The sequence below is a fragment of the Cicer arietinum genome, chromosome 3, assembly GCF_000331145.2.
Source record: "Cicer arietinum cultivar CDC Frontier isolate Library 1 chromosome 3, Cicar.CDCFrontier_v2.0, whole genome shotgun sequence".
NCBI classification, from domain to species: Eukaryota; Viridiplantae; Streptophyta; class Magnoliopsida; order Fabales; family Fabaceae; genus Cicer; species Cicer arietinum.
Genome location: NC_021162.2, coordinates 17696774 through 17707727, shown reverse-complemented (window position 1 = coordinate 17707727; position 10954 = coordinate 17696774).

The following is a 10954-nucleotide window of genomic DNA, read 5'->3' as shown; positions in this document are numbered from 1 at the left end:
GCGTGGGAAAATTGGACTTTTACTTAAAAATAATGTTTTGTATTAATAAAGTTGAAGTGGTACATTTTTAAAGTTTATTCACTTTTCATCGTTAACTTCAAATAGAAATGTGAAGGTGAGGTTTCTTCCGCTATTTGATGAAATAGTTGTGATTATATCTTATATTTGAGATGATGGTTTTAATGTAATATCATAGGTCAACGAGGTGAGAAACTAGATGTTATTTATTTCAAGTTGAGAATATATTATCATCATATAGGTAGTGTCTGACAAGTCTAGTGATGTTGAAGAGGTACAACTGAATGAGTCTGCTTGTGATGGTCTATTGTTGAACCTTAAGTCAAGATTGCTAGACCTTGGAGGTATTCGGATGGAGAATTCCTAGGTGACTTGGAGGTTGTAACACCCTAAACCCCAAAATAATATATATAATAATTTATATCATATTTCTATAAAATTTACAGCGGATTTCTCCAAGTCACCTAGGAATTCCCCACCCGAATACCTCCAAGGTCTAACAATCTTGCTTTAAGGCTCAACAACAGACTGCCACGATCATGCCCTACCTATATAATGACAAAATAATCTCCACTTCACAAATTCTCAATATTTATTTTCTCCCCTCATTAGCTTAGACTACCCCCATTAAGAGCATCATCTTTAGGAATAATCACTATCTCATCAACCATGGGGTACTTCAATATTCTCATCACAATTTTATAACATCATTAATCATACATTATCACGATCATCATATAAACTCATCACAATTTCATAACATCACTATCATCAATCAAACATCATCATTATCATCACATAAACATATGTCATACAATGCATCCATCTTTTATTATCACATCACATAAGTTCGTCTAATCAAACATATCCACATAATTTCATTCAACATCCAAAATCACAACAATATCAAATATCAAATATCACACAATTATTCAAACTTAAATCAATCAACATCTTATAAACATTTCTATTTAACATTTTAATCTCACAATCCCGATATTTTCACATTAATTAATTTATCTCTCAAAAGGGCTACTGTTGTTGGTAGCGAGCCCCCGGATGAATCAATGAACATCTTACTCTAAATTTGATGTGTGAATTTGTAGAAAATGAATTTAATTTGTTTATGTGTGAATTAGTTGAATTTGAATTTAGTTTGTTTTGAGGTGTGTTTTGTAGTGATTAATGTTGGGTATGAATTGTATGTTCATAATTAATATTATGAATTTTTGAGATGTGATTTATGTGTGGTGGTTAAATTTGATGTGTTTGAGTTACGTAATGAGTTATTTTCAAATAAATGAGTTAGAGTTTAAAATGTTCATCTTTTAATTACTCATGAACTGAGTTTTTAAAAAAAAAGTTTAGAGTATTTTATTTACTCAAAAATTTTGGTGCTTTAATAGTCGAGTGTGTGTATGTGATATTTTGACAATATTTGTTTTATTTAGTTTTAACTAAATAATATAGATTATTTGGTTTTAAAAGTTTGGTGTGTGAGAAATGTTTAATTTTGGGAATTTTATTGTGTTTGGATTAATTTTATTGGGAACAAATTGTTATAAATATTTATGTTTATGTAGTTAGCTCCTTGAGTCTCGAAAAGGAGTCAAGACCGTTGGCACCGAGTTAGCGGTGGGGAGAACTCTGATATATTAATGTTGTTGTGGTGATTTATGGTTGAAAATTTTGGAGATTGAATATGGGTGATTAATGTTTGAAAATTGTGGCGATTCATGTTTGGTGAAATTAATGTGTTCATAATTAATTTTATGAATTTTTTATAAGAAATTTGTGTGTGGATTGGCGGAAAATGAATTTAATTCAATTTATGTGTGGATTGAATTTGGAGATGTGATTTATGTGTGTTTATGGGAATTGAAATTGGTGTGAATAAATATGTTTGAGTATGCTATGTGTTGTATCTGAAAAATCACTAGTGTTAAATGAGTATTAAAAATGGGGAGTCTTTTAATAGCGACATTTACTTAATGATTGTGGTGAAAAGAGTCAGCGTATGCTCATGCATTTCATAATACATGGTGACTGCGATGGGGCCACGAGATGATGCCATGTGAATTGTTGGTTCATCTTATCCTTGCGGGGATTGTCGCGTCGTGTTGATTTGTGAGAGATTGCACTCTAGAATGTGATGATCTGTGAGCGATTGCACTCTAGAAAATCGTGCTGGTCTGTGAGCGACTGCACTCTAGTATGTCGTGTTGGTCTGTGAGAGATTGCACATTGGTAATTAGTACTAGTCTGTGAGAGGCTGTACAATTATGATTTACGCCCCTCGATGAGGGTTTTGGTTTGGAATGCTGGAATCATGCATTTTGGCATATATGCATTTCATTAGAGTGCTTGGCACGCGAGTCATGTTTGTTATACTATGATGATTGTGTATACATATTCGGTGGTTGTTGTGATTTACCGTAATTGCTTTGAGGTGTGAAGTTGGGTTGATTAAGTTTTGATGTACTTATGTGATCGTAATTAATGTTATGAATATTCGATGTGTGACTGAGGTGTGAATTTGTGGAGATTAATTTGGTGTTAATTATGTGTTCATAATTGATAATATTAATGTTTGAAGTGTTGATTGATTCATAACCATTTTAGAATTGAAAACCTGCATTTTCATAGTTGAACTCGACTACGACAGTGCAGTTTGTCAAAACATCATTTTTCAACATTGTTTATGCATTTTTGGAAAGATGAAAACCATTTCGAGGAGTATGCTAAGACGAAAGGTTCTTTTGAGCATTTGAATTATAAGAATTTTGCTAAGTGTTATTTGTTAATTTTGGTTGGTGACCCTTTACAATAATTGTGGAAATTTGGGATTTGCACTCAGATGATACCCGAGTTCATTCCACCGGCTGATACCTTGACGACGGAAACGTTGTTAGACTTCCCTGATCGAGACTCGCCGACTGCTTGGGTATATGACCCCATTAAATCAGGGCTACTTATACGGGGAGGGTAGTGAAGACTAGTAGGAAAGCTGGGGCAGTATTTCTTGTGGAACTCACTCGCGAGAATAACGATTATCCGGTACCTTCTGGATTAGTGCTTGGGATGAGTGGAGCTTGGGAAGATGTTCCTCAGTTAGAGTGGAGGCGGAGGCCACCGTGGGAGCTGAGGATACAGTGGTATAGCCAGGGATTGGCAAAAAGGATAAGGGGTCGATGCCCGTGGAGCGAGAGATTGCAGGGCTATCTAGGTGGGTCGAGTCAGAGCTTCCTCTTCTAGTGAATGATCCCTTACCGACTGTCACTAAAGTAGAAGATTGTTTTGAGGTTCTAGCACCGCCAAAGCCAGCTATCTCGTGGGTGGATCTGACTTCTGAAGAGAGCGATTCGTCTATGGATGTTGATGAGGAGGAGGTTACCTCGAAGATGGATGTTGCGCCAGACGAGACTTGTGGAGTTTGTGGAGGTCACCCATGTTATTGTAGTTGCAAGAGTATAATCAAATTAGTTTTGTTGTATAGGGACTTTAGGTCTTTCTTTTGGTGGATGTACTTATTTCATTTTGGGATGATTGTAACTATACTTATACGGTCAAATGACTTCTGTTTTGGTGGGTCCATGTTCCATTTTTTTGACGTGACCATGGGGAGGATTTGTATTTCTTGAAGCAATACTTGTACAGGTGTCTGCCGAGAATACTCCAGGGGTATGAGCGATGCTTGATAGGTCTCATAGCCCCGACGTATTTTATATTTGGATATTTTGGTTTATCACCTCAAAACTATTTCAGATTGTTATAATTATGATGTAATTAATTATGACAATTGTCGTTGTGCTATGCGTTGGTATTTTATTAGTTGATTTTTTTTATAAAAAAAAAATACAATCATGCTGTTAAAAATCGGGGTGTTACATTGTGGTATCAGAGCTTTGGTTAGATTGTAGGTTGACCTGTAGGTTGGGAGTCGTTATCTGATCATGCGTCTAGGTAAGTTGTTTGAGTTGTCAAGTCTTGTGTAATTTGTTATGTGTTGATGAAGTTGAAAGTTGTCTTTTGGAATTCTTCTAAGAGGTGTTAAGATTTCTTCTTGATGTTGGTTTTATAGGAAACAATGCCTCCAAGAAGGAACTATGCTGCAAGAGTCAACATCAACAGGGACGATCAAATGGCTGAAGCAATGAATAATATGGTTGCTTCTGTTGCTGCAAAGACTTTGCGGGATCTAGAGAAGAGGGAAAGAAAATACAATCATGCTGTTAAAAATCGGGGTGTTACATTGTGGTATCAGAGCTTTGGTTAGATTGTAGGTTGACCTGTAGGTTGGGAGTCGTTATCTGATCATGCGTCTAGGTAAGTTGTTTGAGTTGTCAAGTCTTGTGTAATTTGTTATGTGTTGATGAAGTTGAAAGTTGTCTTTTGGAATTCTTCTAAGAGGTGTTAAGATTTCTTCTTGATGTTGGTTTTATAGGAAACAATGCCTCCAAGAAGGAACTATGCTGCAAGAGTCAACATCAACAGGGACGATCAAATGGCTGAAGCAATGAATAATATGGTTGCTTCTGTTGCTGCAAAGACTTTGCGGGATCTAGAGAAGAAGGAAAGAGAGATCCGTGCTGCTGAATCCAGGGGATTGGAAGATTTTCGTCGTTACAATCCTCCAAAGTTCAAGGGTGATGAGAGCCCGGAAAAAACTGATCAATGGATTCAATAAGTGGAAAAGATCTTTGAAATGATTAATTGTCAGGCAAGGGTGAAGGTCAACTATGCTACGTATCTGCTACTAGGGGATGCTGAATATTGGTGGAGAAGTACAAGGCTTCTGATGGGATCAGCTTATGAGGAGGTGAATTGGGAGTCGTTCAAAAAGAAGTTTTTAGACAAATACTTACCGATAAGTATCAGGACTAAGCTAGAGGATGATTTTCTTAAACTCTATAAGGGAAATATGACAGTGGGTGAGTACGCTGCTAAGTTTGAGTCACTGTCAAGACATTTTAGGTTCTTCCCTGAAGAGGTTGATGAACAATTTATGTGTCACCGTTTCCAAAACGGACTGAAGTATGAGATTCAAGACTATGTCATGCCATTGGGAATTCGTTTCCCAGTCTTAGTGGAGAAATGTAGAGATGTTGAGGACATGAAGAACAAGAGAGCCAACCGAGGAGGGAACTTTAGTTCCGAGGGGCCTAGTCGGATGAACCATCAAAACAACAAAGGAAAATAAGTTGTTAAGCCATATAACCGCCTGCAGAACAACAACAGGGGTCAGAATCACCCGGGGAACCAGAACTTTGGAAGACAATTGGGACAAGTGATTCGATGTTTCCGATGTGGAAAAGAGGGACATTATGCTACTGCTTTTACCTCTAACATTCCCATTTGTTACAATTGCAAGAAGCCAGGGCACATTGCAAGGGATTGCAGGGCTCCGAAGGTGGAACCAATAGTGAATGCAACTAGGGCTACTCTTCCTACAGCTAGAGGACGCGTTTATTATGTGGATGTTGAAGCTGGAAATCCATCTAGCAATCTGATTCAACGTGACTGTGAGATTGCACGTAACACTCTAACTGCACTTTTTGATTCAGGGGCAACCCATTCCTTCATTGCTATGAATTGTGTGAATCGTTTGAAGTTATTTGTGTTGTCTCTACCTTTCCATTTGGTTGTTTCTACACCTACTAAGACTTTGACAGTAAATTATGCATGTTTACATTGTGAAGTAACTATCCATAATAGGAATTTCTTGATTAATTGGATTTGTTTACCTCTACAATCACTCGAGGTCATTCTCAGTACGGATTGGATGTAGTATCATTATGTAATCTTGGCTTGTGCTCGCAAACTGGTTCTTTTCCCCGAACCAGGAGTTGTTAAGTATCTAGCTGCTAACAAACTCGGAGTGTCACTAAGAGAAGGAACTCATGAGTTTTTGTCTTTGGCCAATGTCGAGGCAAAGGTAAATGTGAAGACGTAGTGCTTGTAAAGGAGTACCAGGACGAATTTCCAACGAAACTTCCAGGGTTACCTCTAGTAAGAGAAGTGGAGTTCTTCATTGATTTTCACCCAGGACTTGGACCAATTTCAATTGTGTCGTATCGAATGTCACCATTGGAATTAAATGAGCTCAAAGGCCAAATTGAAGATTTGTTGGAGAAGAAATTGATTAGGCCAAGTGTATCACCATGGGGAGCTCCGGTGTTGCTAGTTAAGAAGAAGGACAGAAGCTCACGCTTATGTGTGGATTATCGACAGCTTAATAAAGCGACTATTAAGAATCGTTATCCTTTACCACGTATCGATGATTTGATGGATCAATTGAGAGGAGCCGCGATATTTTCGAAGATTGACTTGAAGTCGGGTTACCATCAAATTCGAGTGAGAGAATAAGATATTCAGAAAACTGATTTCATAACTCGTTATGGACATTATGAATATCTTGTTATGCCATTTGGAGTTACCAATGCACCAGCAATTTTTATGGACTACATGAACAAAAAATTTAGTCCATTTCTAGATAAATTAGTTGTGGTGTTCATTGATGATATTTTGATTTATTCAAGGACTGAGGAAGAACATGGAGAACATTTGCGCCAAGTTCTTGAAATTTTACGCGAGAAGCAATTGTATGCCAATTTGTCGAAATGTGAGTTTTGGCTAGAGAAAGTGAATTTCTTAGGACATGTGATAACCAAGGAATGAATCATTGTGGATCCGGCAAAGATTGAGATAGTTCTTGCTTGTAAACAGCCTCAGATAGTCACTGATATACGAAGTTTTGTAGGACTTGCAGGATACTACAGGAGGTTTATTGAAGGTTTTGCGAAGATTGAAGCTCCGTTGACACAACTTACTAGAAAAGATCAACTGTTTGCATGGACGGAGAAGTGTGAGAAAAAATTTAAGTTATTCAAGAGAAAGTTGACAACCTCACCAGTATTGGTATTACCACAACGAGAAGAACCATATGAAGTTTACTGTGATGCATCTCACCAAGGTTAGGGATGTGTTCTGATGCAACACAAGAAAGATGTAGCTTACGCCTCAAGACAATTGAAGATTCATGAAAGAAACTATCCTACTCGTGATTTAGAGCTTGTTGTTGTAGTTTTTGCATTGAAGATCTGGAGGCACTATTTTTATGGATGCACGTTCACAGTGTTCAGTGACCATAAAAGTTTGAAATATTTGTTTGATCAAAAGGAATTAAACATGCGTTAGAGGAGATGAATGGAGACTCTCAAGGGTTTTGATTTCACACCGCAGTACCACCCTGGGAAGGCCAATGTAGTGGTTGATGCGTTGAGTAGAAGAAGTGTATCGGTGTCTTCAACAATGATGGCTAAACAACAAGAGTTGTGGGAAGCTTTTAGGGACCTACAATTGAATGTAGAGTTTGCACCAGGAATTTTGAAATTCGGAATGATTAAGATTTCGAGTGGACTACTTGAAGACATTGTGAATTTTCAAGATGACGCATTAATTCAAGAAAAGAGGAATCTAATAGTACAAGGGAAGACAACTGAGTTTAAGATCGGACCAGATAAAAAATTTGAGATGTAATGGTAGGATTTGTGTACCAGAAATTGTAGATATGAGGAAAACAATTTTAGAAGAGGCTCATAAGAGTAAATTGAGTATTCATCCTGGAGCAACAAAGATGTATCAGGATTTGAGGTAGAATTATTGGTGGCCAGGAGTGAAGAGACATGTGGCGGAGTATGTATCAACTTGTTTAACTTGTTAGAAAGCGAAAGTGGAACATCAGCTACCTGCTGGAATGTTGCAACCTTTAGATATACCTGAGTGGAAGTGGGACAACATTTCCATAGACTTTATAACTTGATTGTCGAAAACAAGGAGAAAGAATGATTCTATATGGGTGATAGTGGATCGATTGAATAAATCCGCACACTTTTTACTAGTAAAGACCATCTATAAGGTAAATAAGCTAATAGAGATCTACATTGCTGAGATTGTGAGATTACACGGAGTACCATCGAGTATTGTATCAGACCGTGACCCGAAATTCACGTCTCACTTTTGGGGAGCATTGCATGAAGCGTTGGGAACGAAACTAAGATTGAGTTCAGCTTACCATCCACAAACGGACAGATAGACTGAGAGAACAAATCAGTCCTTGGAAGACCTATTGAGAGCATGTGTATTTTCGTGGGATGATGTACTTTCGTTGGTTGAGTTTACCTACAACAATAGTTTTCACGCAAGTATTGGAATGGCACCATATGAGGCTCTGTATGGACGCAAGTGTCAAATGCCTTTGTGTTGGTTTAAGGACGGGAAAGTATGATTGTAGGACCTAAGATGGTGAAACAAACTACAGATAAGGTCAAGAAGATAAAAGAGAAAATGAAGGTCTCACAGGAACGTCAGAGGAGTTATGCGGCCAAGCTTCGCAGACCGTTGGAATTCGAGCAGGGGGATCATGTGTTTCTGAGAGTCACACCTACTACTGGAGTTGGCAGAGCTATGAAATCGAAGAAATTGACTCCGAAATTCATTGGATCATATCAGATTTCTGCACGAATTAGACATGTTGCTTATCGAATTGCATTGCCTCTGATGCTGTCTGAAATTCCCGACGTATTTCATGTGTCACAGTTAAGGAAATACCTTACAGATCTGTCACATGTGATCGAACCAGACACAATTCAACTGAAGGATAACTTGTCATTCGAAGTATTACCCGTAAGAATTGATGATATGAAGATTAAGCGATTAAGGAACAAAGATGTTTCGTTAGTCAAGGTAATTTGGAACCCAATTACTGGAGATGCGACTTGGGAATTGGAGAGCAAGATGAGAGAACAAAACCCTGAGTTGTTTATCGATGCGTAGTTTTGAGGACGAAACTAATTTTAGGGGGGTAGTAATGTAAGACCCTTAGATTTGAAATTCTAATTTATGCAAATTTTATTGTGTTTTGTGTCGAATTGCTGAGGCATTTAGCCAATTTTATTTTATTTTGTGAATTAAATATAAAAAATATATTTTATTACAATTAATAATATATCTAATATTTATATATATCTTATCTCGCCTGTTCCTTTTCTTCCTTCTTTCCCTGTTTCAAGAAAACAAAGCACCAAGTGTTAGTGCTTTTAAAAAAAAAAAACTCAAAAATAAACCTCTACATTTCTTCTAGATCTAAGCTTCCATTAAAAAAGGGACATAAGGGAAAGTTGCTCATTGCCATGCTACGGTGCTAGTGAGCTAGTTTTCGAAGCGACGACTCGAGCGAAAATTTTACCGTAATTAATCGCGGTACCTTAATCGGTTGTTAAAACTACAACGGAGGTAAGGACTCCTTCCAAACTTTTAGTTTGCATTTAGAATATTATTGTGATTTTGAGGAAAAGAAATTTGATGTGTTTGATGTGTGAATTTGTAGAAAACGAATTTAATTTGTTTATGTGTGAATTAGTTGAATTTGAATTTAGTTTGTTTTGAGGTGTGTTTTGTAGTGATTAATGTTGGTATGAATTGTATGTTCATATTTAATATTATGAATTTTTGAGATGTGATTTATGTGTGGTGGTTAAATTTGAAGTGTTTGAATTACGTAATGAGTTATTTTCAAATAAATGAGTTTAAACTGAAGTTGAAATTTTACAAAAAATTTAGAGTTGTTAAAGTTGTGAAGAAAATCAAATTTTAACTAAGTTAAAGAGTTTGAGCAAAAAGATAGATTGAAATTAAAAAGGGTTAGAGTTTAAAATGTTACTCTTTTAATTACTCTTGAACTGAGTTTTAAAAATGAAAAAAAGTTTAGAGTATTTTATTAACTCAAAAATTTCGGTGCTTTAATAGTCGAGTGTATGTATGTGATATTTGGACAATATTTGTTTTATTTAGTTTTAACTAAAAAATATATTTTATTACAATTAATAATATATCTAATATTTATATATATCTTAATATATATTTTGAGACTCAATTAAAATTATTTGTCGAAGAATAATTTAATTATGTTACGAAGAATTTAATACTGGGCATATTTTTTTAAAAAAAATGTCACTTGTTGCTAAAAAATTTATCTGTCAATTGAGTTGCGACAATAGTAGATACTTTTTTGAAAAAAATAATATAGATTATTTGGTTTTAAAAGTTTGGTGTGTGAGAAATATTTAATTTTGGGAATTTTATTGTGTTTGGAATAATTTTATTGTGAACAAATTGTTATAAATATTTATGTTTATGTAGTTAGCTCCATGAGTCTCGAAAAAGAATCGAGACCGTTGGCACTGATTTATCGGTGGAAAGAACTCTGATATAATAATGTTGTTGTGGTGATTTATGGTTGAAAATTTTGGAGATTGAATATGGATGATTAATGTTTGAAAATTGTGGTGATTCATGTTTGGTGAAATTAATGTGTTCATAATTAATATTATGTATTTCTTAGAAAAAATTTGTGTGTGGATTGGTGGAAAATGAATTTAATTTAATTTATGTGTGGATTGAATTTGGAGATGTGATTTATGTGTGTTTGTGGGAATTTAAATTGGTGTGAATAAATATGTTTGAGTATGCTCTGTGTTGTATCTGAAAAATCATTAGTGTTAAATGAGTATTAAAAATGGGGAATCTTTTAATAGCTAAATTCACTTAATGATTGTGGTGAAAAGAGTCAGAGTATGCTCATGCAATTCATAGTACATGGTGACCGTGATGGGCCATGGTGATAGTGGTGACTGTGATGGGCCAGGGGATAATGCCATGTGAATTGTTGGTTCATCTTATCCTTGCAAGGATTGTCGCGTTGTGCTAATTTGTGAGAGATTGCACTCTAGAATGTGCTGATCTGTGAGCGATTGCACTATAGAAAATCGTGTTGGTCTGTGAGCAACTGCACTCTTGTATGTCGTGTTGGTTTGTGAGCGACTGCACGCTAGTAAATCATGTTGATCTGTGAGAGATTGCACCTTGGTAATTTGTA